Source organism: Thermobia domestica, chromosome 17 (assembly GCF_964235325.1).
Source record: "Thermobia domestica chromosome 17, izTheDome1.hap1.1, whole genome shotgun sequence".
Classification (NCBI taxonomy): Eukaryota; Metazoa; Arthropoda; class Insecta; order Zygentoma; family Lepismatidae; genus Thermobia; species Thermobia domestica.
The window spans coordinates 155,680,305-155,695,880 of record NC_137470.1 but is presented as its reverse complement, the minus strand read 5'-3'; the positions used below and the strand labels follow the sequence as shown (position 1 = coordinate 155,695,880).

The following is a 15,576-nucleotide window of genomic DNA, read 5'->3' as shown; positions in this document are numbered from 1 at the left end:
ATGTAAGAAAGAGGCCTTGTGTCATTAGAAAGAGGAAATGTACTGCCAAAAACTGAAAGAAAGTCAGACGTACAAAATGTTACATGAACAAACAGTATCAAAAATAAATTATGGATAGACGAGAAAAATATTATGGTATATACAACACTAACCAGTCCGAACAAAGAGAAACCAACAATACATTTGACAAGATAACTGAAACATCTGAAGAGTTTCAAAATTGGTTAAAGTTGAAGGAAATATAAAAAGAAGCTAAGAACAGAAAAAGGGTGCATACATCTTGAAGATAAAATTTGTATGTTACATTTTATAAACTCAAAGTTGAAAACGTTTCCAAAAGAGTTTGCGAAATTAGTAGCTGAAACTAATTCAGATTGAAATATAGAAAAATTACCAAAACTCGATATTAAAGTCGATAATAAAAGTGGAAGAAAAATAATCATATATTATTAAACCATTTTGGATGTAATTTTATATACCTTGAATCAAGTAGAGAAGAATCCTTAGAAGACCTGTAGGAAGTAATAGAATTTCTCACAACAATAGAAGTGACAAAAAACAGAAATTGTACTTCTAGCTGTAGGTATGGAACTATGGGCCCATAGTGCTTCGGAAGTTATGAAAACATTCTGAGAATACTAGTTAAAACATCACACTCATATAAACTAGAAAATGCTAATGAACGATTACAAATTACATAAAGAAACTAGTCTTTGGCTAGCTGAGGGGCTTCGCCCCCAGACCACTACATTGCTCGGCCTACAGCTTCGCATCTCTTATATATGAGCCTTTGCATCAACAGTGAATTTCATGCATTTGCTTTTAATATTTGCTGAATTTGGCCAGCTTGGTTCTTTATCCCCTGATCCCCGAGTTTGCTTGGCCTACGGCCTCGCACTCCTTCAACCCACAATTCTACCGAATTTCAAATTTCTCTTCCTATTTCAACTATCTAAAACATATGGTTTTGTATCTCAAGAAACCCTCCATTTAAATAACATGGGAATTTTTCATACCCCCTTTAAACCCCTTTGAAACGAAAAATATTCACTTTTGCGTGTTAGTCCCAGAAGGTTACAATCATGTCAAATTTCATTCTAATCCTGCCAGAAGTGCCTAAATATTTTAGGGTGTAGATGATGTCACATACAAATAACATGGGAAAGATTTTTCAGTTTCCCGTAAAACCAATCTAAATTTGGAAATTTTTGTTTTTCGTGATTTTGTTAAATAATCGTATGAACAACATACATGAATACCGAATTTCAAGTTTTTATTCCAATTGTAAGTATCTAAAACATGAGATTATATGACCAAAAGAAAAACAGCCCATATAAATAACATGCGAATTTCTTCATCCCCCCTTTAGACAACCTAAAAATTAAAAATATTCACTTTTGGCGGCCCTTCTGTGGGTTAGTCTCGAAAAGCTACAATCATGCTAAATTTCAACTTTACATGTCAACCCGAAGTACCAGTTATTTTATGCCAGTTCATGCAGTTTTATACAAGACATCCCAAAAGTAATCGCGAAAAATGAAACCACAGACTCCTGGCACCAAAACATGAAAAAAGGTTTATATGACATATAGTCAGGAAATGGACAGGGGTGGAGCTAGACAGCTTTGAATGTGGGGGAAAGGAACTTCACACCTACCAGTGGAATAATGATAGGAGCTAGAAAGAGAGTTTAGAAAGACGTAAAAATCATATCGGCTTGACATTTTAAAGCATGTTACAGAACTGCGCCAAAAATTCTCCATACGTCACTTAGGGATTCACCGAATGTTTGCACGGCAAGAGAATGAAACGGTGCAGTAACGATGGAGTTGAGTTGATTTTGTGTTTAACGTCCTGTTTCAGCAGCGAGGCTATGTGAGACGTGGACCTACTGATTAACGTGGAATCCGAACCACATGAGCTCCCGCCGGGAATCGAACCCGGGACAGTAACGATGGAAACCATACAGAAAAATGTTGTTAATGGCACGATTGCACGCACATGTACAATGGGAGTCAAAGCTAAGATCATTTAGCATGGTTGCGTAATCTCGGGGGGGGGGGGGAGCAATGAAAAGTGGTATACCAGATAGAAATTTGCAGAGAGAGGGTAGAAATAAGAACAAGTATAACTAATCTTGTCATGTAATGAAATAACAGGCAGAATCCACAACGACCTACTGTATTTGTAGCGTAGTATCTTACCCAAAGTAGCATTACCAACTACTATTCCCTGTTCAGCGTTAACTCTAAACTCCGATAAATAATATATTTGTATCCTTCTGCTCGTCACAAATACGATTGGCTAGTGATGTATCACGCCCACTCCCCACGGGGAGGAGCAAATTATACACGTGCATTTTGACAATACTGTCTCGTGTTGTCCAGATACTTATAGCAGCAGCAGAAAAGAAAGAAAAAACTCGAAAGATTAAAAAAAAATGAATTTCGCTGGTAAACGATTGTTGCTTCGTGATTAAAGGTTTACCTTGGTGTTTCATCACAACATTCGCGGAACGGGAATTCATGCCAGCCGTCTTTCAGGCTTGAAAGCAGAACACGCCTCTACAGTTGAATTGGCGCCATAATTACTGCGCATGGTTAGTGTTTATTTCTATTGTTTCATTAACCATACTCGATTGCACTATTATTAGATAATTAATATTATATTTTGTCATTTATAATAATGTAGCAGTTTTATATGGAGCTTCATAGTAAAAGTAATAATCAAATCATATGAACAATTTTGCGGAGGAGTACAAGCGTCGGTAGGCCAACAGCAAATCAGCAAGATTCAGTTTCACGTGGCTTTGTTTATCGCAGTTTAGAGCTTAGGCCGAACAGGGTTAAGTCATAAGTGCTAACAATAAACGTACCTAAAGCAGTGTTCAAAGTGGAAAAAAGGCAGAGGCGGTATGTTTTATTACGAATTTCATTCGACATACCGGTTATCTAAATGTTGAAATATGTTGCCTAAAAGATTGTATTTCTATTTATATGACTGAAAACCATTGGAGATTTTCTCTGTAGTTACAGAGGGAACATGCAGAGACTAATCATTTGCCAACAACATTCTGAAAAAAATCTCCTTATGTTGTATTATAGAGAATTATACACGAAAATGCTCAAAACCGAACTTTTATATTAACAATTTCCTGCGGGAAAAATCTCCGGCCCTCCAAACTTCACTGACGGGTATTCCAAACCTCCGGAAGATCCTCCCCCACAGCAGACAACTCCTAAATCCGCTCATGCTCAAAACATGACACACACACATAAGGAAGACGAGACGACACACACACATAAGACAAGACACATAAGAAAGACACATAAGACAAGACACATAAGAAAGACACATAAGACAAGACACATAAGAAAGACACATAAGACAAGACGCATAAGACAAGACGCATAAGAAAGACGAGACGACACACACATGCATTAAGGCAAGACGACACACACACATAAGAAAGAAACAATTCAACACAGAACATCAGAATATAAACCGGATGAACTTCTTTGAAGACACTTTATTTTGAAAACAAAACGTAGGAGAAAGATAACAAAAATGTCGGTGTTGTCAACTTAGAAGAGATTATTTCTAAATAAGACATAAAATCTTTTTACGTGCAAAGCTTTTCGTCAATTACTGTGTATAAAATTAGATTTATAAAATATATTTTATCATCTAGCTCCAGTGACGGTGTCTTGATCACTGAAAAACCAGAGGCAGTATGCCATACCACAGCATACCGTCTCACTTCGACCACCGACCTAAAGATGTTAAAAGTGCTGTCCTCTCACATCTATGCCACGTGCTAATCGTGAGTTTGGATTCATTCCATCACTCCCGGTGTATTGCGTAACTGTTTTCAAGCATCTTCAGTGTGGTTTTGTAAATTGGCAAGCCCCTTTCCCTAAGTGTGAAATTCCTTTCCGCCCACATTCGAAGTTGTCAACTTTCGGACTATATGTCATATAAAGTTTTCTTCCTCTTTTTGGTGCCAGGAATCTGTGGTTGCATTTTTCGCTATTACTTTTGGGACACCCCGTATATAGTTTAGTTTACTGATGGTGGATCAAAATATAAGAGCAAATAGGATGCTTAGAAATAGCATTGATAAAATAAACATCTCAGAAATATAAAAAAGTGAAAAGGAAGGTAAAACTTCAGATACAAAAGGATCGGTGAGAAAGCAAGAAACAACCTGAAAAGAATACTAGAGTATACAAAGAAATTCAAAAAATATAATAATGTTAAATCAGGGAATTCAAACAGAAGTATGTGTTGAAACTAAAACCCAAGGAACACAAACGGGATGCAATACATTAAGCACAATACAAGAAACACAAACAGATCAAGAAAGTGAGAAACAGAAGACAATAAATAAAGAACAAAAACTTAAAAGGAAAAGTTTCTTAGAAGTACTAACAATATAAAAGAAATAATAGAAAATGGACTAATGAAAACAGAAAAGAATATGAAGCAACACTAAAAGCTGGGGAATTCTCAAAGATAACAACAACAAAAACGGGAACACTAGCAAAAAGAATAAGAGAAACAAACAGATTGATAACAGGTAACTCGAAAGAAGAATCAAGCATAATTACTACAAAGGAAAAGAAAAAGGAAAAAAAAAAACTATCATGCAATTAGCCAAATTAGGGGAGCAATCAGTAATAATAATAGGTTTAAGACATATAATTAGATTACAGGAGAAAGGCGACAGAATTGCATTTCTACAAATAGAAGCAATTGACAGACTACTTCTAAAGCCATTCAGTCTACCGTCCCCAATGAACTTATCAAATTAACGAAAGAAATATTCGAAACAAAAAATGAAATCTGTAAGTTTTACGTTCCACGGTTATGCCGGCTAGGCTAAAGGACACGGTGATGATACATGAATGAAATGGAATGAAGACAGTAGGAGGAAACGGGAGAACCCCGAGAAAACCCATGCACATGGTGTCTGTCCACCACAAAGTTCACTTGGCGTGAGCTGGGATCCAACCAAGGACCCCATGCACCAGAAGTGAACGCTCCACCGTTGTGTCACCGCGGCCCCAAATATTTGAAAGAAGAAACGAAGAATTTGATATACAGGAAATATAGTGTCAATTACTAAAGGCGCATTGTAGAACTGTTTGATCCGAAACAACCTTGGCCAATGTGTTATGTGTTCACTCATTAACCATACTGACTGAGAAACTGAAGAACTAAATCTGTATGTTATATGTTTACAAGAACCATTACATCGAAATTCCTTTCATGCCAGTGCACAAACAAATTGTAACGACAGAACTGGAACCAAAATCACCAACATGTACCACAGCCATGCATTTAACAATACTAAAAAGTGCAGGAATATATTGGCAAAAGAAAAATCAACACCGAAAAAGATCATTGGAAACACCAAAAGAAAATGAAATGAAATCTTTGAGTTTTACGTCCCACGGTTATGCCGTTGAGGCTAAAGGAGACTGTGATGATGAGAAATGAATGAAATGGTGGAATGAAAAAAGTGGGAGGAAACGGTGGAACCCCAAGGAAAACCACGCACACGGTGTTTGTCCACCACAAAGTTCACTTGGCGCGAGCTGGGATCGAACCAGGGACCCCACGCACCAGAGGTGCTCGCTCTACCACTGAGCCACCGCGGCCCCCAGGAAACACCAAAGGAGATCATACAAGAAGTACTGAGAAAATGGCAGGCAGAATGGAGTGAATACACTACAGGAAGAAGAATGTATGGTTTCTTCCCAAACATAGATGAGAGACTACATTTGAAACATATACGACCCAGGAAAGCCATGGTATATTATATTACAGGACACAGTCCGTATAGTACAACATTACAAAGATTACACCTAATTGAAGACATGAGTTGTACATTTTGCAACCAACTGGGAACACCAGAACATGTGTTTGAATGTACACGAACTCAAAATATAAGAGGAAATATAATTCCTCTAATAGAATAAGAAATATTAATGAAATAAGGACAGAAGACTTATACAAAGAATGTTCGTAATTTTCAAACTATGATAAGGAACAATATGAAAATGCAATACTAAGGACATAAAAAGAGGTTGAGAATGAATAATCCTAAAGGGGAAGACACTATGTTTCAGGTTAGTGCGAGTACAAGTGTGTTGTTATGAAGTGAATGTTTAGTGTTTAGTGAAAAGTGTAGTAGAGTGTAGTGCTATGATGGAAGTCCAAGAAGAAGAATTGCAGGTTCATTTCCAGGACTAGTATGTTCTCCAGGAGACTGTGCCGGCGAGCAGAAACCGGAGGGAACAGGAAGATCGACTAATACAAGATGTAAATACACTATTAAATAAAATAGTTGTAACTCATGTATCGTAGAAAGATAAGTATCTTATATGTAAAAAAAACTGTAATAAATAAATGATAAAATTATAAGTAAAAAAGTAAATTTATTTTTGAAATTTACTTTCTTACATTAAGTTTTTTTATGAGTCAGACTTTTTGTGTTCGGAATACAATAAAACATTTGTACAAAACAATAACTATATACTAACGTAAAATTTTTGACATTCTAAATACATTCAAATATAAACAAGCAATCATGTATCATAATTTGACCTTCCTTTGATTATCTACAACCAAAATAAACTTCACTTATTTTCTTTTGTAGCATTTAATTTTTTTTATTTAATTTTGTTCTTCTTTGGAAGTTCGAAGTTTTAGCACCTTTAGGTTCTCTTCAAAGTTCATTATTTCCTAGATGATTATCTTTTTACAACCTTTTTATCTTTTTGAATCTGCATTGCTTCTTTGAGATGTTCTTAAATTTTCTGTGAGCTGCTCTAATGAATGTTAACATCACATGACCAATAAAAACTCTCTGAATACTTTCGTCAAATATGATTACATTTCCCCTATCTTCTTGTAAAACATAGCAATTGCCCTGATGCTCGACACATTTTAAAACACTTCCCTGATTTCCCCTGCTCATTTTAATTTCCGTGATGTTCCACGAATTTCCCTGACTTCGGAGGTCAGTGTAAACGCCGTACAAACTGTATTGTCTTCGTGATGGAATTGGTATCGGATATGAGAAAGATTTTCATCTGGTATCTGACATTTTATCGGTAGAGGCATCTGTTCTCTGAAGGGCCTAATTCCCATAACAATGGTGTAGAGTTTGGAACATATTCGGTAAACGATTTTAGGACGGGTGGGGAAAGCCTGTTTGCTTTCAGATGAGATGGGATTCATTAATTACTGTAGGAAATGAAGCCAAAGATTAATTGAAGTTTAACGTCCCTTTTCAACAACATGGCTATATATATATAGGGTGGACGTAAAATCTCTCCCTAATAAGAAACATTAATAACAAGTAAACTAAGAATGATAGAAGCATGCGGTTTGTGGCAAATAATAAGAAAACTCAAAAAGTTTTTTTTTTTTTTTTTTGTTTTGTTTTTTACCTGATTTAGAGAATTTTCACATGGGCTCCATTACCTGCCCTCAATGCGATGTCATATGCGAAATTTCCGCGTCGGGGGCGGTATTCTTGTGTTAACGAATGAACAATCTGCACCTTATATGCGTGTAACTTCAAACGTTTGTGTAAACGTTTTAACACAGTCGACTTCGAGATGTCCAGTTCACGTGATGCGCAACGCAAGAATTTTCGTGGGCTTCAGGTTAAAGCAACACGAACCGCTTCCACACGTTCTCACTAATACTCGGTCTATCGCTTCTATCACGATCTAAAACACTTCCTGTTGCAATAAACTTGCTATAACATTCATTTATGCTCTTAACATCTGGTGGCTGCTGTCCATACTCTCTCCTGAATGTTCATTGAACTGTGAAGGAAGATTTTATCATACCACAACACGCACTTTGCTTCCTGCTGTGCTGACGCCATTTTTAAACAAATGACTGTCGCGCTGCGGTCAGTTGCTGCAGATGGCAGCATAGGTTCTGGCAAAATCTTGTAGTATCACGCAAGCGATGTTTTCAGACCGCATGCTGCTATCATTTTTTGTTTTCTTGTTATTAATGTTTGTTGTCAGGGAGAGACTTTATATCCACCCTAAGGGACCTACTGCTACAAGTGGGACTCTCACCACTGCTCGGGTTTTTATCAGAGGCTTTGTTGGTTGATTAGTTGAATCAGAGTTTAACATCTCTTTTCAAACGGAAGTCACATAAGATGTGGATCTACAGTTTAATGTGAAACCCAAACCACATTGAGTTCCCACCGGATATCCCACCCAGGTCACGCACGTTAAAGATGCTTATTGTTGCTGTTGTTGGATTGGCGGTTATCATCTCTTTCAGAACGACGGCTATACGAGACGTGGACCTACAGTTTAACGTGATATCCGAATCACTGGAGCTCCCACCGGAAATCTAAACCGGGTCTCGCGCGCCGAAATCGCATACATTATTGATATTGTACTGATGATGATGGATATGGCATGAAAATAAATGTTAGGAAGACAAAAGGCATGGTAATTGGAACGAAGCGGTCGGTGTCTAATATAGAAGTAGGAGGGCAGAAAATAGAACAGGTGATTAGTTTTCGATACCTGGGTAGTATTATTAGTAATGATCTGAAGTGTGAATGTGAAATAAAAGCAAGGATAAGAATGGTGAAAGAAGCCTTTAGGAGGAAAAAGTACTATTTTGTGGGATCTTGAATAAAGAGTTGAGAAAAATACTCAAAGTTCTTCGAGTGGAGTATTATAGTGTATGGGGCAGAAACATGGACACTACGCAAAAAAAAAAAAAAAAAAAAAAAAAAAAAAAAAAAATATGAAAAATGACTGGATACTTTCGAAATGTGGGTGTGCAGAAGAATGGACAGAACTAGCAATGTCGAGCGGAAAACGAATGAGAGGGTCTTAGAAATGGTGAGAGAGAAAACAATAAATTTAGATATTGTTAAGAAGAGAAAGAGAAATTGGTTGGGGCATTGGCTAAGAAGGAATAGTATCATGAGGGACGTTCTAGAGGGTATGGCTGCAGGAAATAGAGGAAGAAGGCGAGAGAAACTACAATTACTGGACGATATGAAAACAGAAACCGTACGTGAAGAAGAAGAGGTTAGCGGAAGAACGTGGAGCATGGAAGCTTCTCAGTTGCAGGAAGCGACCTGCCAACAATGGCACAATACCTATGATGATGATGATCTATATTGTTACGAGGGAGACACCAAAGGCGCCCTTGGGAACAACACAGCCATAAAAGAGCTCACGCTGAAGGGGAAATATAATTTGATGCAAATGACACATAATGAAGAACTGGTGGATTAGACAGTAAAGGAACAGGAAAAGCTACGGAACAATGTTCGGTACATAATCACATATAGCCTGAAATCTAACCAAGAAACCTTCACATTATTCGCTTTGGATCACCATGTTCCTTAGAGTGTCAAAGAACGTGTTTCTCTTCTCAAGCTACTGAATATTACAATACAACCGGTTTATTCAGTTCGACCTTCTACAGTTCATCAAAAAATACTCCATATTCTTTGGTGAGTACATTAGAAAGGAAAAACTGTTTTGAGAAACTTCGTGAATTTTGAAAGAAAGTTCCGAGGAAATCTGCATGTGTTGGCATGCAGTGAAAAGCAAGACACTCCCCAGAAGTAAGATTTTGTCACTGAATTTAGAAACATTCTTTTTTCCTTCCACTCCAAATAAATCCAACTGACTCAAGAACAGCGTGCCCATAAAAATACTATAAGGTGGTATTACGTTGCTTCAGATAATCGTATTTAAATGAAATTGATCTCATTTGAAAGAAAAAGTCAAATATTTTTTTAGTTTCGCCCCACGAGTGGCGATGCAGACATCAAGACAATATTCCCATTCACGCCACACACGTTCCAACATATCTGATGAAATGGACTGGATGGCAGCACTGATACGAACTTGCATTTCTTGCAAGTTTTGAGGCAATGGGAGAACACAGATACAATCCTTTACGTAACCCCATAAAAAGAAGTCACAGACCTCAAATCAGGCACCTCAGCGGCCAGTTGTAGAACACATGATTTTCCATAACTCCTTAAAATTTATTCTTTAATAACAAAACAACACAACGAAAGGAAGTAAATTTTACGTTAGCACATTACGGCGTAACAGTACATAAACATAAAAACTTCCCAAGTGACCTCCAGCAGAAACAGCAACCGCTTGTTAAATATCCAACAATGAACCCATATCGATTAATCACAAAGTAAACATGAATGAATTTACTTTTTCTGTGTTTCATTCCTTCCATTGTTGACATGAACAAAAAAATTGAGATTTTCTTTCAAATGTGACCAATTTCATTTAAATATGATTATCCAAAGCGACATAATATCACTTTAAAGTATTATAGTATTTTTATGGAGAAGCTGTACTTTGGTATTGTTACTCTTCGTTACGGGGTACGGATTTATTATTCACATTGTTCTTACATGTAAATATAGAAGGTTGATTCCAATTCAGTTTATAACACACAATTGGTCTCTAATGCCACATCTAAATGTCGAATTCAATACCTTTTCCTACACTGTTATTAATATTCCTCAATACAGTTCTCGCAATTTGGGCCTCTTCACTAACTCAAAAACCCATACACTACTATGCAAATAAATAAACGAATACTTACTACCTAACTACGATTATTATTATTATTATTATTATTATTATTATTATTATTATTATTATTATTATTATTATTATTAACAATGAGAATATTATCTCACGACTCAAATCCTTGATTGTCCAATTTATTGAATCTGTATATGAGGACAAAATAATCTTGTCAACTCTCTTAAACCTCGAGTATGTGTCAATTTACTACACATATCGCATCCGCCTATATATCCCTACTCATAGCAGCTATCACTTTCACCAGAAACTGTACAAGAAGCTTCATGATAATTAGTTGATATTTTCCTAGGCTCTAATATCCGCTTTTCTGAGTAAAAGTGTTCTTTACAAACCACTCACTTTATATTTTCAGTGCCTATGAACAGTGCAACCACTGGCAGAACAAAGATTTTAGTACTACTGCGCCTCACAGATTTCGTAGGTATAGACTTTAACTTCGGAAACACAACCACAAGTCTGATACAACGCTCCTTAGCATGAATCAATTCTTTTTAACAATTTTATAACTGCACTATACCTTATAGATCTCCTCAGGTATTTCAATTGAGTTTGACAGCTATTTCTATCTGCTTCAATCCCTCGTGTCTTCAAAGAAAAATTCTCTCCACTTGGTTACATCTATTCAGCGTCACAGCTCATCTGTAATAATAAATCATTACTGTAACTTGTTCGACTTTACAGCTACTAACAATTAGAGCCAGAGCTACACAACATTTTGTGGATGATACTAAGGAATGATACATTCATTGTTAGTAATTACTCGTTATGTGAGTTATCCAAAGTGTAACTTCATAGGTACAATAATGTACAAAGTTTACTCGCGTTGAAAAAAGATTTGAGTGACTTCGAAAACATATTTTTTAATTTTTTCTAGTTTCGTCTATAAGGTAACCAAAAAAGTTCTTGCCGTTTTTGACGTCCTATTAATCATGCGCTCTCAGAGAACAAACGAAATGACGCACGTGCTACCATGCAATCAGGAGTTAGTATGACCATCGAATTTCAGTAATACAGGCACGTTGCACACACACAGTAGTCATAGCTCGTCCAATGTCAAAGAGAAATGGAGATATCGAAGCAGCCTGTTCGCGTGTGTTTGTTGTATAACTTTAAAGTGGGCCTGTCAGCTGATGCATCAAGTCGCCACATACCTCAGTCATTTGGGGAGAATGCCGTGAACGAACCCACTGCCAAGCATTGGTTCCACAAATTCCGTTCGGGACATGTGAGCCTTTCGGATGAACCTCGCAGTGGACGGACCACATGTGTTGCATAACGACGCCCTGAAAGCATCATCGAAGAGGACAGTGGTATAACGTGTGATGATGCAGAAAGATTTCATGTCTCTGCTGAAACAGTCACAACGCACCTGCATGGGATAAGGAAGTCATCAAGTCAAGCAAGTGGGTACCACACACACACACACACAGTGCCTACAGCCAACAAGGAGTTGAGTTGATTTTGAGTTTAACGTCCCTTTCAGCAGCGAGGCTATGTTGTATATGAGATGGAATCTACTCATTAACGTGAAATCCGAACCGCATGAGCTCCCACCGAGAATCGAACCTGGATCTCCCACGTCAAAGGCGCGTACGCTAAGCGCTTAGCCACGGAGGAGCTCAACAGCCAATAAGGAAAAACAAGTGACAGCCTGCTTGTCCTTGCTCATTGATCACTTGCTCACTGGTGACGAAAAGTGGGTCCTCTATGATACTCCCACGCGTATCAGACAATCGTTGTCGCCACACGATCCTATTCCTTACACTTCAAGACCATCTCTGCATTCACGAAAGGTCGGCAAGTGGCGAATTACGAGTTCCTCCTACCTGGTCAGACAATCATTGATAACCTCTACTCTCAGCAGTTGCAAAAAGTACACCGTGCACTGCGGCAAAAGGAGCCAGCATTGTAGAATCGCAAGGGTGTGTTGTTCCTACACAGCAATGCCAAGCCACATTGGCAAAGAGGACCCGAGAGACCCTTCAGCAAATTCGCTCGTAGTGACTGTGCTATGCATCATATTCACCGGATCTTACGCCAACAGATTATCACCTGTTTCATTCCCTCGACAGCCACCTAAGTGGGAGATCCTTTACAAATGAGAAAGAAATGCGGAATTCACTCAATGGACTTCTTTGCATCCACAGCCGCCAAGTTTTATCACCAGAGTATTGTGAATCAGTAGGAACATTAGCAAAAGGCCGGGTTGGCTGGTTTAAACCAGCTGTTTTTTTTCAAAAAAAAAAAAAAAAAAAAAAAATGGTTTAAACCAAAAAACAAAAAAAATGTTCGTAAAAGTGTAAGTGTTTGTAAAATCTTGATGAACACACATTTGTGGGTTATCACGTTTCACTCCCGTATATTATTCGTATTATATTCAGACCTAAATTCCCCATTCATTACTCAAAAAGATTATACTACAAAAGCAACTTTTTTTTACAAGTTTATGAAGGTTTATTTTGTGATTTTTTTGTAGTTGTTGTTATTGTTATGTAATTGCAATCAAAAAATTCTAAATATTGTTTCGTTTCAATGTTTACTACTGATAAAATACATCGAAAATGCCGTACTTTTTTTGTGTGGGGGGGGGAGGGTCATACAGACCCCCACGAGAGGCATTTGGTGAAATAAGTATCTTTGGTATCTATTTATGTATAAATGAGTCTGAGCCAAAGTGGACTCAAATAATTCGTATCTTTATTCCCTTTTCTTATTGATATGCAGATTAAGTCGGTGTATTTCTTTAATTTGGACCAATAAAAGTCGTTAACAAACTTGAACTAAATTAATTCTTCTGTACTCCGTAGTACTTTGAAATTGTTCATATGTAATTCTGTGTAATGGTTTAACTTGTGCAACTGTTTATCTTTTTGTCCTTCTGAAATGACTCTTGACAGTGATATTAAGAAGCATGTAAAGATCAGTACAACGTATTTTTTTTCTCAGGATTCCTTCGTGAGTGAGTCAGCAGACGTATCACATTTGTGGCCAATTAGTCCTGGTTCCGAGTTCAAATGGAGGACAATTTCTCTCGGATGTAACTCGAGAAGCGGTTTTTATTCCGCTTTAAGCTTATGTGACCCCTTCCAGCATAACCCGGTTGTTGCATAATAACATAAAGGCGAAACAAACTTATTTCTGTCCATATAGACATGAATATATAGAACGAATCATTTAAACCATAAAAACCTGGTTTAAACCCAAAAAACCGGTTTTTTTGGTTTTTTTAATAAAAACCATGGTTTTTGCCAACCCTGGCAAAAGGTGCTGGATGCTGATGGAAATTACTTCAAACTCTAAAGGTACGTACCGTCCACTGTATATTATTGTTTGTTAATCACTACTCTAGAACAGTAAGAACTTTTTTGGTTACCTTGTACTAAACATATGGTTTTATACAATAATTTGCAATATTTATATCAATATGAAGAGCTGAAATATTACAGTTTCTATATACACGTCTATATTCCTTTTGTTTCCCTAATCATTTACATAATCATAAATGCGTTATACGGTTATCATTATGAATAGGATAGAAAGGTACATTACTACACATCATATTAATATATTAAATTTATATCTTGCTAAATAATATTACGAAATATAATTAAAATATTTGTAACTCAAACTGCAATGTTTCAACTGTAGTGGAAAATTTATATAAAACAGCACTAAACATTCTAGTTCACTTCTGAACGTTTTACGGCCACATTGAAATAAATAAAATAAATCTCTAGAATCCCACTCAACATTTATGCAATCCTTACACACTCGAATTTCCAATTGTGGCTCCAGTAGACGTCTGACGGATGCAGCGGGAATCCCAGTAATAATGGTGTACACGTCAGGTACAGGTGCGTCATAATGAGCGATGAAATCAACATCAGTATTCCTCAACAGTCGGTGATCAAGTTCGTGTACAAATCTGCCGATAACTCAACCACAGTTGTTCACAGGAAACTTCTGACACAATGATCATCTGTATGATGATTCCACAATGGACCGTAGTAATGTGCACAGGTAGCTTGTTAACCTTCAGAGAGGTGATCCCATCCTACTCGGAAAACCATGTTTCGGTAGACGACAGACAACCACAAACATTGAAAATGAAACAATCATGGACAAACTCATTCGAAAGGACACATGTAACCACAAAAACAGCTTATGGAACACATTGGAATGCGTGAACGAAACATGGAGAAATCTATACGCGTTGAGTTCCTAAACTATTAAACAAGGGAGATACAAGGAAGCATGTTGCTGGGATGGCTAAGCTTACAGCTGGGATAGTTAAGACAAAGTGTTCGGTGACTAATAAGAATATGCCACGTTAGAACAGTTGTTTACGGTATACTCATTATGCAAAGTTTGGGTGGTATGAGCTATAGTAATATGTAGGTTAGTTCAACAGATAGTATAGGTTAAAGAAATAAGTATAAGTCATAATGTATACGAAATACTGACTTGTTTCTGCAAAGAAACATAAATAAGTTGTATAAGAGTGTTGCTCTTGGTCCTTAGCAGCCACAGGTTGGGACAATGGTTCTAATAGGTTTGTGTCGTTACTAAAGTCTTGGAGTAAGATAGAAATTCGTATTGATTATATATATTGACGAATAGAAGGTACTTAAATAAAAGGTACGAGACACTGCACTAAATTTTCTCGCTACAATTCCTAGAACTAAATAATGCAGTGCTTCGGTTATTAATGAAACATTTTCTTGTGAAATACGAACAAAATTATTAGGCGTTTCCGGAAAATTTCAGTGAAAGAAAACTCATCCCCAAAAGTAAACAACCCCTTGTAAATTTCTTCATAAGAAATATCTTATGCTATATGTTATGGTTATTAATGAAATAATTGTTTATAAAGTAATAGCAAAATCGCATAAGTGTTATTTTACAAAATTGTAAAAAAAGCTCA

General features: G+C 36.9%; 1 protein-coding gene and 1 non-coding gene across 3 annotated transcripts in view; both read right to left on the bottom strand.

Annotated features, from left to right (window-relative positions):
* LOC145674431 (coiled-coil domain-containing protein 174-like) overlaps positions 1–15,576 on the bottom strand; it is a 200,117-nt gene that overhangs the window by 45,678 nt on the left and 138,863 nt on the right. For both annotated transcript variants that reach the window (XR_014128928.1, XR_014128929.1), the window contains one exon: positions 11,170–11,291. The gene's annotated coding sequence lies outside the window, so the exon portion shown is untranslated. The remainder of the gene's footprint in view (positions 1–11,169; positions 11,292–15,576) is intronic.
* On the bottom strand, positions 5,592–5,664 carry TRNAQ-CUG (transfer RNA glutamine (anticodon CUG)). Its single transcript has one exon. It is a non-coding gene; the product is annotated as a tRNA-Gln (tRNA).